This window comes from Pteronotus mesoamericanus, unplaced genomic scaffold (genome assembly GCF_021234165.1).
Source record: "Pteronotus mesoamericanus isolate MK-2021 breed Mesoamerican mustached bat unplaced genomic scaffold, CSHL_Meso_final scaffold_85, whole genome shotgun sequence".
Lineage (NCBI taxonomy): Eukaryota > Metazoa > Chordata > Mammalia > Chiroptera > Mormoopidae > Pteronotus > Pteronotus mesoamericanus.
Genome location: NW_026555329.1, coordinates 53,442,886 through 53,462,234, shown reverse-complemented (window position 1 = coordinate 53,462,234; position 19,349 = coordinate 53,442,886).

The following is a 19,349-nucleotide window of genomic DNA, read 5'->3' as shown; positions in this document are numbered from 1 at the left end:
GGGATTTGATATTTCCAGGTAAAGAAGTTGCTATAGTGGAGGGAAACCCCAAAATTTACATTTCTGGTGTTTGGGACATTGAGGGCATAGTATGTCTTTGTGGGAAGATAATGAGATGCACATTTAGAAACTAGCATCATTAAGATATTACTCACATATCACTCAGTTCACTCACTTAAGAGGTACAATGCAATGGTTTTTAACATATTATCAGAGTTGTGCAAATATCATCACAATTTAACTTTAAAATGTTTTCATCATCCCCCCAGAAAACACCATACTCATTAGCAGTCTCTCCCTTTATCCCCATTTTTTCCAATTCTGGGCAACCAATACTATACTTTCCATTTTTACCTATTCCGACCATTTCATACAGATGAAATAAATAGTCTTTTCTGACTAACTTCTTTGATGCAGCATAATGTTTTCAAGGTTCATCCATGTTTCAGCACGTATCAGAACTTCATTCTTTTTTATTGGTAAGTAATGTTTAATTGTATAATCATATTATGTTTTATTCACTCATTAATGGGTTGATAGATATTTTGGTTTCTTCTACGTTTTTGGCCATCATGAATAATGCTGCTATAATATACATGCATAAGTTTTGTGTGGAAGAATGTTTTATTTCATTTGGAGATATATATGAGGTCTGTCTGGAAAAAATCCAGCCATTGTTAATATAACGAGAATGGTTTGCTTGACATCGATGTAACCTGGCAGCCAAGGAGAGTGAACTGGAATGTGCATCCATGAACAATTGCGACTTCATTGTACTAGTCAGTGAGGGCATTAGATGCCATTGTGTGAACATGTGTACTGTGTAGCTGTTGCATTCAAAAGACTGAGTGAATAGAGCAAAGGATCTGCCTCAAATTTTGCATTAAGCTTGAACATTTCTTGACAGAAACTATCCTGGTGATTCAGAAGGCTTTCAGAGATGATGCAATGAGTGTGGCACAAATAAAAGTGTGGCACAAATGCTTCAAAATGGTCAGGAATCTGTTGAAAGAGGTTTATATTCTGGAAGACCTGCAAAAAGCAGAAGACCTGAGAATATTGAAAGTGTATGGGCTGAAATCAACAAAGATAGGTAACCCAGGAGAATAGACCACCCTACAGCCCAGATTTGGTGCCCTGTGACTTCTGGCTTTTCCCAAAACTGAAAACACATTTGAAAGGGGAGAGATTTCAGACCATTGATGAGATTCAGGAAAATAGGACAGACTGCTGATGGAGATTCCAAAAAAGGATTTTGCAGAGTGTTTTGAACAGAAGAGACACTGGGAGACCTGTGTGAGGTCCCAAGATACCTACTTTGGAGAGGACTGAAGTGTCTGTGTCCTATGTACAATGTTTCTTTTATCTTATATATTCTTCAATAAATGTCTCTGTTTTTCATAGTAGATGGCTGGATATTTTCTGGACAGACCATGTGTATATTCTATACAGAAAATATCATTATGTCATAGCTGTTGGAATAAGCTTGGATTTCATAGAATCTTTAAACTTTAAAAGTAACATTTGAAGCTTTCTATTGGGAATATTTTTATTTTCATTAAGATGTCTTATCTTGGCATCACCTAAATATAGTAAAAATGTTAACTTGCTGATCAGCAAAATATTTTATTTTATAAATTCCTTTTCATGTACAATAATCATATAAAATAGCTTCAAGTGTATGTGTTTATGTATTTTATTATTTGACTCTTTGCCTGTTTTTTTCTTTAATCATTCCTCATTGAGAATATAGACTATGTTCATGTTTATAGCTTAGAGGACTATTTTAAGTCAATTTCATTGTCCATAACTTGAAAGAGTAAGTACACACTTATGTGTTACTTTTTGGTTTGTGCATTTTCTTTGTTGTTGTTGTCTTGTTCTTAGAGGATTGTTTTTTCAACACGAATAGCCACATTTTTAAATTTGATTTTACCTACATGATAAAGATAGCTCAAGTGGTTCATAATTTGGTCATAGGAAAATTTTATTACTTCAAAACTAAATGTTGTCATTGAAACTTAAATTTAGATTTAACAGATACTGGTGTTTATTGTGATATACATTAAAAGATGATGTTTTTAACCAACTGCCAAATAGGATGTGCACATTGAACATTTCCTTTTATTTCCAATGTATTTATATTTATGTTTTTTTCAGTTATAGCTCATAACCCAGTGATAGCATTTTCTGAAGGTATAAAACTAGATTCTTAAGTACAAAAATACTAAAATGCTTAACACTATAATTTTGTAGTGGGTGATCTGACAGTATTTATTAGTTCAAATATTCATTCATAAATATTAGATTGAAACATCATTTTTTCAAATCAATACATGTTAAAGTATTTTTGTATAAATAAATAAAAGTGATCCATTTGTTTGCTTTTGGAATTAATTTGATCGCTTTATCTGGTGACAAAGAAGTAATATCAAATCGTATTCGTTTTATAAAGCATTAACAAGGTAAAAAAATTTTTTGAAAATTTTGAAATGGCTGTATATTCTAGACCAGTAATCAGAGAATTTCTAAAAATATATTTAAGTTGATTAGTAGAAAGATTAATTGTGGTTGACAAAAGACCATTTGGGAAGCTTTTATAATTTTTCAGACAAGAAATCATGAGCCCATCAACTAAAGCAGGGGCAATGAGAAGGAGAAAAGTGAGAAAAATTTTAAACCACTGATTAATACATTAGTGATATAAGATTAACCATTAATTATGTCTTCTTTGGAAGAGGAAGCAATGCTCACTAAAAACCTACATGAATAAATCATGTCAATCTAAAATTACAGTTAGGAATCATGATTACTGACTATTACATTGTTGATTAATAATGTTCTATCAACTTGGAAGTAAAGCTCTAGCTGCATTTCAGAGAATAAAGTCTAATCTTTTCCTCTTCCACGTTTTTATCATCAGCATGAAGTTGTAAAATGAATCAAATAATTACATAAGATTACTCAAGCTCTTCTTTTCTTATCAAGTCAATTTTGTTAAGAACTTTTTTTGGAGTTTGTTAATTTGTTTTCCAAATCATAGCCTACAGGTATTAACAATATTCTCTTATCTTTTTAAATCTCTTCTTTATGTGTGATTACATCTCTTTTTAAATTCATTATATTGTTTAGGTTTTCTCTATTTTTTTAAATCAATTTTGTCAGTGATTTATCTGTTTTGTTAGTCTTTTTTCCTCAAAGAACCAACTTCAACTTTGTTGATCTTCTCTACAGTACTTCTTGTTTCTGTTCCAGTGAATTTGAAAAATAATCACTTTTTCTGCAAACGAGAGCTCATCATGTTAGCCAAGAATCAGGCATGGAGAAATCTAATATTTATAAGCCTCAAATCAACAAATCTAAACAAATTACATTTATATATTCTTCCTATTTTCTAAAAGTTGTGTTCTTATTTTTTATTATTTCTTAGTGTTTACTTTGTATTTATTTTTATTACTTTGCTCTATTCAAGTTCAGTGTATTGTATTGTTGGCAACATCTTTGGAAAATATAAATGTTATTGTAAATATGAGAAAATGGATCTTTGTTAAATAGCCTGCTTACAAGTTAAAAAACTAGATATATTAAATAGCATTTCTGTTTTCTTAAGTGACTTATTGCTCTTTAAGTTAGAAATGAGAATAGAGCTCCTCCCTTTCCCTACTATCTCAGGGAATTTATTTACCAAAGAGCAGTTAGACGGCAAATATATTTTACTGCATGTTAATGGCTGAGTATTAGTGAGTGGAAGAGGAATATAGACTAAGTGGAAGAAAATCTTCTATGGTCTATTTTGACCAAAGATGGATTATGTAATAGTGAGTTTGAGAATAGTTGCTATATACCATATAATAGATCTGAAAATATATTTGCTAAATTAATGAATAAATGCATGATAAAAGAGTGTAGAGCAGTAATTGAAAGGGGACAATGCCATTAATTAACCTCTATGACACAGAAAATTGCCTTGTGCTCCTGATCTACAAAATACAAAATGAAAATCAGTCAAGCTGAATGCTTAGAGTCATGCATATCCAAACTTTTTGTCTACTGACAACAGTTTTTGTATATTCTGTATATTCCTATTATTTTTTTTCACATTCTGTTCTATGATTCACAGCTAAAATTGGTCAACATCACACTAGAACTCTTGTATTTTTGCTGAAATCAGAGACATTGCGGATATTCCCAAATTAACACTGGAAAAATCATTGACTGATCTCTGCCTTACACTTGAAAATATATATGAAAATTAGGTCTTGCATAATCATCTTGAATGAATAAAACAGTGTGTAAAATGAGGAAATCCTGATTAATATAAGCTATGAAAAATAAAGAGCTTTTCTTAGGCCTTGTCTGTGTTTTATGGTCATGCCCCTCTGAGATAGAGCAGTTGTCCCAAGGATCCTTTTAATTCTCCCCTTTATGAGACTCAATATGCAGTAATTAAAATCTAAAAAATGTTAGCAGACAAATAAGATTTTGAATGTTCATGTAAAATGTATTTTACATTTTACATAAACATCTCAAAGCTCACAATATCACTTTGTTTTCTTAAATATAAATAATTCTTAGGTGAGTGAATGATTCAACTAATATTTAACCTGAAATCACCATTTGGCCAAAATGAATTATGGTCTTTACATAAGTTGTACTTTGAGTTTAATTGGTCATATATTCCTACACTGTAATCTGTGCTTGAGGAATAATTTGGCAAATTGAAAATTGCATGATCTTCTCAAGACTACTAGGGCACCACTCAACTTCCTGAAGAGGTGATTTAAACAGGAGGCATAATCCATGTTATATATTTAGGTCTAGCCATATAATTTAAAAACTTTTGTAAGTGAGTTTTTAAACCTGTTACCAGACCAAAGTGGGGTTCGGCTGCCCACTGCCACTAAAAGGCAAACTCTAGAGGCAAAGCCTGGTGAGAAAGAAAAACGGTTTTTATTCTGATGCTGAACAATCTGGGAGAATGGGCTACTCCCCATCTCAAAGCTCATCTCCTTTGCAAAACCCAGCCAAAACCCAGCTGTGCTCAACAGGAGCAGAACAAAAGGAAATGCTCAGAATTCCTACTCTATTTTAAAGTATGGCCCTTTGGAACCAAGGCAGATGCTAAGTGGTTATACAGGTAGCTTAGTTTGTTCCCAGCTATTGTTCTGTGTCAGGTTCCCATCTGGACGCCACATGTGGAGCCAGCACCACCATTGGTTATGCAACTTCTAGGGCCTATAGGGCTACAAGGTCCCATGCTACTGGGCTTGAGAGCATGCACAGACAAATACTCTTATCAGGTCGGCTTGAGAGAGACTCCCTCCTGGAGACCATGGACCATGTGACTTAGCAGTCATGTGGCCCCTGAAAGAACAGACCAGTGCACTGAGTGCAGGTCCCAAAGAGAAAACCATGAACAAAAGAGATTTCTTTGTTCCTCTGGGTTTATATTAGTTTCCAGTGTGGGGTGGACTAGGTGCTTACTTAGAATGACCAATTAACTTCCTAAACTTTGATATGCTTTGGGTGGGTCCGTTTCCCAAACAATACTTACTTTATCCTAGCTAGATTGACAGGCCTCTTTGGTCTAGCACCTTCCTCTGCCAGCATTTTACCTTTATTTTGTATATGTGCCTCCTTTCCTATGATACTGCCCCCAATCTGGTACTGGAAGGGGTTAGGAGGGCTTTTTCCCCCTTACGCAATTATCCTGCTAGCTTTGGGCATGCTCAGTGTAAGAATTTCCTATTGCTGCCATCTTGCCTGGGGTGGGGGTGCATGCGCTTGGTTACCTGGGCGATGTAGCCCCACCCAGCAGTGCCTGGAGCTACCTGCCTTGGCTTTGGGTGGTTTGAGATCTCCCCTGAGGGTCAGTTCTGTTCCTTGCTCTCAGCCTGTTCCCAGCAGTCCTGGTAGCCTGTCCATCAGTATCAAATGCCCAAAACAAACACTTCTCCATTTATGTTTAAAGCTCTGAAGCATTTTAAGCTTTTTCCCAGGTTCATTACAATTCAGAGAAAGGAAATTTTTATTCTGAAAAGTAATTTGATATTTCCAAATTAGAAGGTATGTTACTCTTTTGATTTATCTCATACACATATTCTCTGACAGTTTTTAAAACATGATTTCCTATTTCATCTCCACTAATCCAAAATTATGAACTGGAAAAATGCTTATTTCTTAGCATATTAAATGTAGATTAGTCTTGTAAGGAAGAACTTACATTAACCTAGATAAAAAGACACATGCAAATTATATTAATTTCCAATAAAAAATGCAAATACCAAAGGTGCTACATATTTATGTCTTCTGACAAGTACAGATGATCTTTATAGCTTCATGATAGGCCTGGAATCAGGATAAAGAGGAGTTGGTTAAGGTGACTCAAATATTTAATGGCAACAAGTAATCAAAGATGGGTGAATTTATTCCCTCTGAAGAAGAGCCACTGGGGATATCAGTCTAATTTATGTGAACAGGGTATCTGCCTCCTTGAACTGACATGAATGGACATTGCCAGCATTTACCAGACAGATTCCAATTTTACTTTGTTTCCATTGCTAACCAAGTTTCCTTCTGTTTGATGTATTCTTTCTTTAGGTAAGATTATAACTTCAATTAGGTTAAATTCAGTTTTCTTATCTGGTTGTGAAGCCCTCTTCTCTGTTTTAGATAACACTGTGTAACATAAGTGTGATGTATTATATCTCAGTTTTGTTGCAGAGAACGATCTAATGTTCCTATGGAAATACCATCCACATCAAATACATATATAAATATGCACATAGACACTTTTATATTAGCCAATTTTTAAAATTAATTAATAAATTTATTTAAAAATTTTTCATATATATTTGTCTCCCTTTACTCGTCACAACTTTCCCCGCCCCACCCACCCCCAGCTCCCCCCTACAATCCTTCCCTATTTTAGCTCCATCCATGTGTCCTTCACACCTGTTCCTTGATCTGACTATTCCCCTTCCCTTCCCTTCTACCCACCTCCTTCCCTCTCCAGTCTCTGTCAGTTTCTTCTTCCTTTCAATGTTGCTCATTATATTTTCCTTGCTTGTTTGTTTTGTTGATTAGGTTCCACTTATAAGTGAGACAATATGGTATTTGTCTTTCACTGCCTGGCTTACTCTGATTAGTATAATGCTGTCCAGTTCCATCCATGCTTTCACAAAAGATAGGAGTTCCTTTTTTCTTTCTGCTGCATAGTGTTCCATTGTGTAAATGTATCATAGTTTTTTGATATACTCATTTATTGATGGGTACTTAAGTTGCTTCCAAAACTTGGCTATTAGTTATTCTTGATTTACTCTGCATTTAATTTTGGATTGTTTATTTTGTTATGACTTTCATTTTTCTAATCTTTTTTTTTCTCTTAGCAGTATCTAATCTATTGTTATTCACATCCAGAATAGTTTGCATCTCATACATTGTTATTTTCATATCTAGAAGTTTAATTTGAGTCTTTTTTATATATGTCTTTGTATAATTTTTCAAATATACACAATACAGTTATTATAATGTTTTATACCTTTGAAAAATTCTAATATGTCTATCTGTTTTGGTTATTTGATTGATTTTTCTCCTCCTTATGGATTGTGTTTTTCTGTTTCTTTGTATGTTTGATAACATTTTTAAAAAATCTTCACCCAAAGATATGTTGATTGATTTGAGAGAAGAAGGAGTAGGGGGGGAGGGAGGAAGAGAGAGAGAGAGAAATACACATCCATGTGAGAGGGAGCCATGCATCCGTTGCCTCCCACATGTGCTCTGACTGAGATCAAACCCACAACCTCGGTATGCACCCTGACCCAGAATTGACCCTGAGATCTTTTTTGATGTGCACAGAATGATCCAACTAACTGAGCTGCCCAGCTGGGGCTGTTGGATAATGTTTCATTGGATGCCATACATTGTGAATTTTACCTTATTGGATGCTGGATATTTTTGTATTCTTATAAACTTTTTGTGCTTTGTCCTGGCACCCAATTTAGTTACTTGGAAAAAATTTGAAGTTTTGTCATGTGTGTAATATTTCTTTTAGAAAGGCCAAAGCAGCCCTTGATCTAGGAGTAAGTATCCTCATATCTGAGGCAAGATCCTTCTGTGTTCTCGATGTCTATGGACCATATGTGTTCCTGTATGGGTGTTACCTTTTATCTGTTAAGGGGGATCTTTTTCTGGTTTGGGGTGTTTTCCTCAGACAAATGCACTGATAAAAACAGCTGAATGTTTTGTGATGGACACCTAAGGATATCTGGAGTACTTTCTCTGCAGCTCTCCCCCTACCCCCAGCCCCCAGGATGCTGGGTTGAGAACTCTAGCCACCCTGGTCTCCTGGTAACTCATATCAGCTTTCTCCACTCTTGGAGTCTGCCAGTTTCTGCCTGGGTTAGTTTTCTTTGTACCGCTGCTTGGAAACTCTCTTGGCAATAAGCTAGGGAAATAATTGCGCTCACTTTTTCCTTGAATGTTTCTTGTTTCTCAGGAATCATTCTCTTTTATTGGTTGATGCCCAGTCTCTTGAAAGCTGGTGTTTCAAATATTTTGTCTGTGTTTTGGTTGTTTGTGTTACAAGGAGGGTAAATGGTCCTTTTTACTCTGCTTTGATCAACTGTAGTAACATTCAGTTTATGCTTTCTTAACAATATTTTTACTACCAATTTAGTGAGATTTTAACTATGTGCTAGCAATAATTATAAAGTGAACTTCAATAGTTGTTATAGTATCTATAAAAACAGAAACTATGGTACAGCATGCATTAGATGGGAGCATCTGAAGATGTAGGTTATTACAATAAAAATTACAGAAACAACAATAGGAATACCTGGTCTTTGAGTTTAACTTGCTATTTGTTAGCTTGCTAGATTTTCTTTTTGTTATTGTTCTTCAAGTATAGTTGCCTCCCTTTTCCAGCCACCACTTTCCCCTGCCCCTCCCTCAATCTTTCCCCACTTTGGCTTTGTCCATGGGTCCTTTATACATGTTCCTTAATGACCCTTCCCTTTTTTTCCCCTGTTATCCCCTACCTCCCTCCCCTCTGGTTACTGCCAATTTGTTCTTTATTTTCTGTCTCTGGTTCTAATTATCCTGTTTGTTTGTTTTGTTGATTAAGTTCCACTCGTAGGTGAGATCATATGGTATTTGTCTTTCACTGTCTGGCTTATTTCACTTAACATTTACCTTGCCAGGTTTTAAGCTTTCTGTTCATTCTTGATTTTCTTACTTGCAAAAAAAAGATTATAATAGTTATACTATTTTCTTTAAGAATTGTGAAATCATTAGGATGATGTCTGTAAAATTACTTTGAAAAATAAACATTTTACATAAATATAAGTTCTCTTTAAAACTTTTGAATTTTACTTTTATATAAAATATTTATTACAAATATTTTTGCATTATATAATGAATATATATTTCCTACATTACTTATATGTTTTGCAGAAAAAAATCTATAAATGAAATCACTAAAAATCTTAATATACTATAAAGTCAGCATATAAAAATTATTTAAAATTATTTGTATGTTTAATTCATTGGGAATAATTTAGATTTCTATTCTTTTTATACACATATGTTCCTATATTTTTTGAATTTTGTCTATATAACTGAATAAAGATTTAATTTAAAGATGAAATAGCATAATATAGCACTGAAAAAAGAAAAAAAGAGCCATATTTAAATAAAGGATATTATTATAGCATTGATTCCAAACTGTGGGGCCTATTGCTTCTAAAAGCATAACTTCAAACACAATATATACAAATTTTTTATATTTGTACAAACACAATACTATAGAAATTTGTTTTAAATATAACTATAGCATTACTGAGAGGAATCTTCAATTTATGTCAAAGATGAAAGATGATTTGATATAATGTGTAGCTATTTTCTATCATCATGATTGGCTTTACTTGTTAAACTAACTTAACAAAAGAGATAGTTAGGGAGCTGGGCCATTGAGCTCTTATTATACATATAACTAGTGATAAAATTTTGAGATTGAAATTTATGCTTTTGAAACATTTCTGCTTTTATAAAGTGCCATATACATTTATGTATTCATTTAAACAAAATATCTTAAGATCATGGAATTCATTTACTCACATTTAGTAAACTAGGAGTGTAATATTTACTTAGTACGACATATTTATTACTTTATTTGCTTAAATTAATATGAGTGATAAAGTATATCAAGTTTGGGAAATCAATTTATGAGTAGAACAACTCTAAATTCAGATGCTGGATCAATTAGTAGGTTTGCCAGATAAAACATAAGATGCCTAACTACATTTGAGGTTTAGATGAACATACATAATTTGTTTGGTTTATGTATATATCATAGAATATTTGGAAAATACCTACAAAAAGTTAGTTCACTTTTTATTTCAAATTATAATGTCTCTGGGAATCCTATATTTTTTTTGTTAAATCGGGCAACTTTATTCACCAGTCACCATTTCAGTGTCAATCCCCTTTATTCTCTGAATATTTAGCCCCTGGATCCATGTCATTCTTCCTAAAACTGGTTCTGTCTTGGTGATTTCAATACCTCTACAGATGATATCTCCAATAGTTTGCCTCTTAATTTCTTGATCTTTTTTCCTCCAGGGTTATTGAACAATATTACATTATTCATCCTTTCACATGATTATATCCTACTGCAAATAGTGGGTATTATAACTAAAAAAGTGGGCATTATATACTGATTGCAAATATAGGCACATCATTCATTATCTTAAATTTTAAGAGTTCTACTCTACAACTAACACTGTGTATTCTTTATTTTGTATCATCAAAGACCCCCAACTCTAACATTTGTTCTTTTTTCTCCACTGGGATCTACAGTCCACTGATCCTTCCACCATTCATTACCTTTACCCTCATGCTCTTAATTCTCTTCTTATTCAACATATTCTACATTCCTCATGGAAGTATAGAATTATTGTTACAAGGAACCAGATTACCTGGAATTAAATCCTGCCTTCACTATTTACTAGCTAGAATCTTCAATAATTTACTTAATCTTTCTGCCTCAGTTATCTCATTTATAAAATGTCAATTATAATATGCACATCACATAAGGTTATTGTGATTAAAGATAATTTATATAATGTGCTTAGAACCTTCTTTAGAACCTTAGTTCCAATTGGTACATAGCATTCAATAAGGTTAGCTTTTGTTATCATTGTCACCATCATTAACATTATCACCATTAGCAATATCATAATCCTCTTATTCACTCTTTCAAATCCTTTGCCCATCTCTTTCTTCCCCTTTCTTGTCTGGCAAAACCTCAATCCTGTTTAAATTCAACTGCACTCTGTATGTGCACATAGAAAGGAGATAGAAAAAATTCAAAACAGGCTGTCTAGATTCACTTTAAATTAGTGAATGTGAACTTTAAATGGGCCCTGATTGCTGTCCAGAAATCCATTTACATGTTCAAGATTCATTCCATCTTTGTCTCTCACCTCTTCTTTCTCATGAACCACAAGTGCCTCTCCTCACTCTTACATTAATTCTACTTCAATGGGGGAAAACTGAGCCATCAGAAGAGAACATTTAAAAACTCAAAAACTCTCACAGCCATGTTTCCCAGCTTTCTGAGTCTGCCCCCCATCTCTGGCTCCCTTCTTTTCACTGTGACTCTCAGTGTCACTGGCCATGAGTAATTGCCCCTATTTGTGTACTGCATCTCTGATCCTCCTGTTTGTTTGCATTGGGATATATAATAGGCACTGCAAAGTTAACATGTCCACACTGCTAATTTCTTCCATAGGTTATCCCATCACAGAAAATAGCAGCTCCATCCTTATAGTTCCTCAATGCAAACCACTTGGCTCCTCCCTTCCTCTAATACCATACATCCTTTGCATGAGGCTCTGAAGATCACCTTATTTTTCAAAAAATTAACTTACCAATTCTTAGTTTTATAATCTGGAAAAAGTAGAGGATAACAAATAGCACCTGTCAACAAATGAGGGAGAATTAAACCAATAACACATGAAAAATGCTGAACACAGTGTCTGGTGTGTAGTAAATATTCAATAAATGTTTGCATCTATTTTTACTATTATTAATACTGCTCCTCTTTGTGTTTCTCCTCCTCTAGACTACATTAATGAAGATAACTACACACATATGCATCTGAATATAAAACACCATGGGCTTAATTGTCTTCAGGTATATATTAATACAAAATATGCTATTTACCCAAGTTCTTAAAATAACAATTCATTTGGATGGCTTATACAGGTTTAGTTTGAGAGGTACCTCCCCAAAAATCTTGTCACTAGATGTTGTGTAATCTTAAGAATTCAGTTTGAGCCAGACTTCCTGAGATTGAATTTTGCCTCCAGTATGACACTGATGATTGACTAGAACTTTATGCCTCAGTTCTCTCATCTTTATTTGTTTTTTTAAAAGATTTTTTTTTTTTAAGGCAGAGAAGGGAGAGAGAAAGAGAGGGAGAGAAACATCAATGTGTGGTTGCCTCTCAAGCACCCACTTCCGGGGCCTTGCCTGCAACCCAGGAATGTGCCCTGACTGGGAATCGAACTGGTGACCCTTCGGTTAGCAATCTGGTGCTCAATCCACTGAGCCACACCAGCCAGGGCTCAGTTCTCTCATCTTTAATATGGGGAATATAACAGTACCTCCTCATAAGCTTGTTTAATTTCTTCATATTTGTGCAGTGTTTAGTGTAGTTATTGTGACATAAGTGAGAGTGTTGCCCACTTTGTTTTTATTTTAATAAAGTGGTCTTTAGTAAGAATATTCTAAGGCATACATTCAAAGAATTGTATTATTGTTTATTTCTCTCGCAGATATTAAAGTCTGTGCATATGACGATAGTTTTTTCACAACGTCATAAATCACAGCATGATTTTGCCCCAGATCCTTTAATATTTTTTATGTATACCTCTTTCTGGAAGAAAAATGGACGACTTTTGCTGCACTTAAAATATGGGGAATATAATCAATATCAAAGGTCCATCATTTTCATTCATGCAATGGAGAACTATTAAACACTAATTATATGTTGTATACGAAACTTGTAGCGGAGTACAATGGTGATTAAACTAAAAGAGTTTCTGTCCTCTTTGAACTTATGAGGTAAGAGATAATTTTCACATAAATTACTATAAGCCCAATGATTTCGTTTCTTTTTGATATGTCTGTTGGATTAAGGATCCAATCAACTTTGTAGCATCATAGGGTGCCAGTTTATAGGTGATACTGCTACAATGCTGGGATAGGTTGGAAGTGGGATGCTAGTTTGCTCAGGTTACTCCCATGAACTTCCTTAGAAAATCAGTAAGATCTAATTTGGGTTACCTTCTACTGAAGTAAGGAGTAGTGTCCAGTGGAAATAAATTTGGAAAAGAGAAACCTCTTCACAGTTGCTGGTCTGAACCAATTGAGTATTTTACATTTCACATAGGCAGGTTCCAAGTGGAGCTACAGATTATGCCTCTGAGCCTGAGGCCAAGCAGCTGTCGGATGCCTGAAAATAGCAGGTGTAGGCAGTGAAAATGTTTAAGGAGGGAATGATGCTCAACATCGAGCTGTTTACCAGGAACCAGTGATTCAATTTATCACCTACTCTTTAACCCTTAAATATGCTTCCTAAATAGTTGTTGAAAAAACAAAACAAAAACTGGAAAGAACACACAACCACTTAGAAGTTGAAAGATATTTTGTTGACATAGTAGCCAGAAGACCATAAACTTACATTAACATGAGTTTCTTTTTTTAATTACAAAATAAGTGTAAGTTAATCACACTCACATCTATTCTTGGTGACTGTGAAAGAAAATAATATTCCAAGTATTTTAAATTTTATGTTCAGAGCATGTAATCAGTATCTTATTTTGACTATAAAGAGGTATGTTATTAGTACTAATTAAGAGTAAACACTACTCTCATTAAATAGATTTTTTACAAATACCTTAAAATATCAGTCAGAAGGATTGAACACATTATTAGCCTATGTGGTAGCCCATAAGACTTCTGATGGCTATGATAAAGGATGTGTATAGGAGAACTTCAGAATATTTAATGAATTCCATTTCTGTCTGCTTTGGGGCAAGTCACTGCTTTGTTTAATGTTCACAGGCCCAAGTTCACCCCTCCTGTGTAAAACCTTTACATCATTCACATTGGATGACAGATTCTAATTCTGCCATAAATTTAAATGATATAATTTTAGAGATTGTAGAGTACCTTTTTCTTTTTGAGAAAATAAGTAGGCATTACATGTTAGCTGAGAGTCCCCAAAATGAGATACTACTGGCTTTGTAGTCACATTTACAGAAAGGCCCCTTATAGAACCCAGAGGAGTCTTTTTACAGCTTTGCGATTTCCACTCATATATTCTACTTTGTTAGCCAAAGAGCTCAATAGTGATTGAGTTATAAAATAATCCCTATGTAGACTGACTATGCATAAGAAGTTAATCTTGGATTTCCCAGTATATGACAGAACTCCTTGGTAACTACTAATAAGATATTTCTTAGTAGTAGTATCTGAAATCACACTACATTAAATATTAAGACATGAATTTTCATTTAGGTTTTTTTTCCCTTTTATCTACTACTTGAAGGTAAGATAATATTTTAATACTTTTTTTGAGAACAAGAAGTAGTTTATTTTTAACACATTTTGATAAATGTGAATAGATATCTCAAATTTGATCATAGCTTGCTTGGCAAGATTTGTTAAGCAAGAGGTCCCTATTTTTACTTAAACCCTATGTGTTATGACTCAGTGTTAACAATTCATGATTTAACCCCACCATTTTCTCAAAAGAACTTGATGAGGAATTTTTTAAATGACTTTTTCATTCATAAGCTTCTTCCTCATTGTATAATCTTCACTACCCTGCATATAGCTTTTCAAGCATTTTTGGTTCTCTGTTTGTAGAGTGTAAGACATCTATCATTAATGAAATATTGATGGATTTTTTCTGAATTGTCTTGAAAGAATAATGTTCTCATACTCAGAAAAAAGTTCTTTAGAATGAGGTATTCTTATAAAAAATAATATGTCCACATATGTTCATAAGATACTCTGTTAAATTTAGTAGTCCCACCATATGTAAGCTTCAGATATTGTTGCTTTAATGCATTCTCTCACTACTTTGATAAAAGCCTTAAGATGTTGCCACTAGTTCTTTGATGATTTCCTCAGATGTTACAGTACCTTTATTTTTTTCCTCCAAAAAATCTGTTTTGCATAAAATGAGAAGTCAAGGCAACTTAAGTTAAAGAATAAAAAGATTCAAGTTTTAGTAACAAAATACTTATATATGTGATCAATTCTCTCACATATTATTGTCTTCTCTCTAATTTTAAGAAAAGTTTATTTTAGATTTCTGCAAAATATGAATCATTACCTTTAAAAGAAGCCCAAATATGTTATTCAAGTTCATAATTTTGAGGTTTGTATTGCTATTTCCCCATTGAATTAATGAGATCTGTTAATAGAATATGGAGGGAGAAGAGTCACTGATACAGGTATTGATTTGTTCTTACTTTCTTCATCATTCCTGCTTGACATCTGAGTCTTGCATTCTTTTAAATTCATGCATATCTATATCTATATCTTCCAAATCATTTTGTGTCAATTACATTTCATAAAGTATATATATTTTGTTATATATAGGAAGATATGTGTATATATGTAACTTCATATGTATATATATGTATCTTCCAAATCATTTTGTGTCTATTACATTTAATAAAAAGCCATTGTAGATTACTTATTATGTCCATACTTAGGTTTAACGTTCATATAGGGGCAAACTATTAGCAGACTGATAATGAAGTTAAGTTCTGCTTTCAACTGTACTCTAGTTGTTAATATGGTATCATGTACATGAAATCTGCTGAAACTAGATCTTGTGTCCTCACCATAAAAAAAGTTAACTATGTGATGTGATGCGAAGGTTAATTATCTTTATTATGGTAATAATTTCACAATGTAGATGTCTACTGAATTATGTTGTACATGAAAATATATAATTATATTTGTCATTTTTTCCTCAATAAAGCTGGAAAACAAAATAAAGGCCCTTAACATTCAGAATTAAATTATATCAGTCATACAACTCCAAGCTTACTTGTGACATGGAATAGTGCCTATCTACTATTACTTCTCTTTTTGTCAATGTCTGGACAAACTTGTCTATACTGTGGATATTTCCACAAGCCTATGTAACCCATTTAGTTGTTTTTTCTTCATAAGCAATGCTATGCTATCTATATTCTGTGAATTGATAACATATACCTCTAAAATCTTACTGCTGTGTCTGACACTTTACCCTGTATTTTCTTCTCCTTAAAATTAAGATTACTAGGTACCACTTTTCCCTAATGTTCCTTGCTTGTCACACCTATTATATTTCTCTAATAATATAGCTTTATATCAGCTTGCCAGGGAGTGAAGAATTATAGGTGTACATATTGTATGAGAGATGCATCTCTTGCCCCTTGTTTTGGGAACTGGCTGGTCAAGAAATTCTGTCTAGAGGAGTCAAATTCACCAACATGTATGTATGCATGCTGTGCATGCATGCCTGTGTGTGTATGTTTGCTTCAGAACTGTCATTCTAAACAGGGAGAATATAACAGAGAACATAAAAGCTCCAAGATTTTGGACTTTTAAAAAAAGATTTTATTTATTTATTTTTAGAGAGAAGGGAAGAGAGGGAGAAACAGAGGGAGAAAAACATTGACGTGAGAGAGAAATATCAATGGGTTACCTCACATAGACACCCCAAACCAGATGGTACCTGCAACCCAGGCATGTGCCCCAACCAGGAATTAAACTGCAGACTTTTTGCTTTGTGGATGTTGCCCAACCAACTGAACCACACTGATCAAAGCAGACTTTGGGGTTTTTCAAAGCTCAGCTCTTCCTATCTTGAGTTGCAGTAAGACAGTTTTCTACATGAATAACAAGGTCTACACATAGGAGAAAATAATCACTTCTGACACACCATTACTTGTCATAAATTTTCAGATATACCAACTTGATCACTGCCATTTACCATCTCTCCATTGTTTTTCTTATTAAACATAGAAAGGTTCTACGGGGTTTAATTTTGCAATCTTCTAACTTTATACTTAAAAAATCACTGCATTCCATTATGTATGCAAGTGAACACATGTAGCACAGCTCCTGGTGCACAATACACATGCTCTAAATTATCTGAATTCTAGGGCTGACATGTGATTAGAGTTGTGCATGTATTTTATAACAGCTGGTCATCTCTAGCATTTAACTGGGTATCTTCTCAATTCTTTTTTTTTTCTTTTCCTTTTCCCTCATTAGTTGATAGCACAATGAAAGAAAGCATTATCATATGGGACATGTAATACTTACAAATGTTATATTAAAAGATATACCTCCCAGTGTAATTTTATGTATACATACTAGTCTAGACACACTCAGTTATTTATATTCTCAGAAATATTTCAGTTAACAAATTTAACAGATCCTTTCCATTTCAGTGTCATGACAAGAGATAGATATTCAAGCAACAAAACTAAGTATCCGGGGAAATTCAATATTAACATTTCCTTGAAAGAAACCTCTATCAACTAGGAATGTATTCCATTTTAAGTTTTCTAAGTCATGATAGTGTATCTAATTTTCTTGCTATTTGAACTCTGTCAAAATAAAATAGAAAAATCCAATGTTAATTCTTTGCCATTTGGCATAAGAATCAGAATTCTCTCAAATGCAGAGGCCACTCATGGAGTGTGGTATATCTGGGTTAAATCATATCAGATTAGTTTCAATGGCAAAGATGAGGTTGCAAAGAAGGTTTGGAAAGGTCAGGAAGTTTTATTGGCTATGATGTTAGCAGCTAGGTATTTGAATGTCTGGACATTGTGAGTGCATGTTTATGCTTGCCAGGTTCAGTATCACTGGTTAAGGCACTCAAGGCTGATTACCACAACACTGTGCAATTTAGACATTATCATAGATTCTTAATCTGTGGAGAAAATAAATAAATAAAAATATAGTATTTAAAAATAATTGCAAAATAAAAATAATATTAAAAGAGCAGGTCTTTCTATTTGTAATTTCTATTTTATGTGTCCCTATAAAAATTTGAAAGAAAGGATATTTCAATGCTGACTTGGATGTTTATTTTGGTTCTTCTTTTCTAAGCCCAAATGAGATTAAAAGTTTTGTTACTAGAAGATATTAACTTTCTCTCTTTATGTGTGTGTGTGTGTGTGTATTTTTTAAACTAAGAAATAAGAATGGATCATGTTGGCTACTTTCTAAGATATTATTAATTTTAAAAAGACTAAAGTTGCCAATACATTAATTTTCTTTAGATTGGTTGACACGTTTACTGAAGTTCTAGTAGGTTTTATTTTCCTTTGTTTAATTACCACATCATGAAGCACCTACTGACCAAGGTGAATTTAGAGACAACTATATTTATTGTCAACAAGGGTATGAGTTATCCCTAAAGAAATTTATGCCTTGCTTTATTCTACTCCTTTATTGAGGTCATATCTAGATTTTGTTATATTTTTGCATCTTGTGTCCTCTTTCATGAGAAACAAGAGAATCTTATACCCATTCTCCTCCTTCTTATACTTTGTCAGAGTATAGTTTTATCAGTTAAGTATAATAAATAATTACAAATTAAAACAAGAAGTGCTCATTGATGATTCCTATGTATACATGGGTATTTTTAAGAGTGAAAAAACATGAGAAATATTTATGCATATTTTTTTATTTCATATCTCTTATTTTCTTCCTCTAAATTTTCTTCCTCTAAATTTTCTTCCTTTAAAAAAATTGTATTGACCCTGGTTGAGTGGCACAGTTGGTTGGAGTATTGTCCTGTACACCAAAAGGTTGCAGGTTTGAACCCCACTCATGACACATATGTAGATTGTGGGTTCTATCCCCGGTCGGGGAAGCCTATAGGAGGCAGCTGATCAATGTTTCTCTCTCACATTGATGTTTCTCTCTCTCTCTCTCTGCTTTTCTCTCTCTCTCTAAAAAAAAAATCAATAAACATAGTCTCTGGTAAGAATTTAAAAATAAGAAAAATAAAAATAATTGTTATATTTCTTGTAGTTTTCTTAGGAAAAATTTATATTTGCTTGTAAATTTGAATTTGTGAAACGTCTCTTGCAAATTTTTATGCTCCTCTGAAAGATGCTCCACTTGCAGATAAATTTTACTCTCCTGACAGATAAATTCTGGAAGATGTGTTTAGTGTTGACCTTAAGTACAAAAATCACATTACTGATTAGCCCACATACTCTTACATTGAGCTTCTCTTTTAGTTTAGTTCTTGT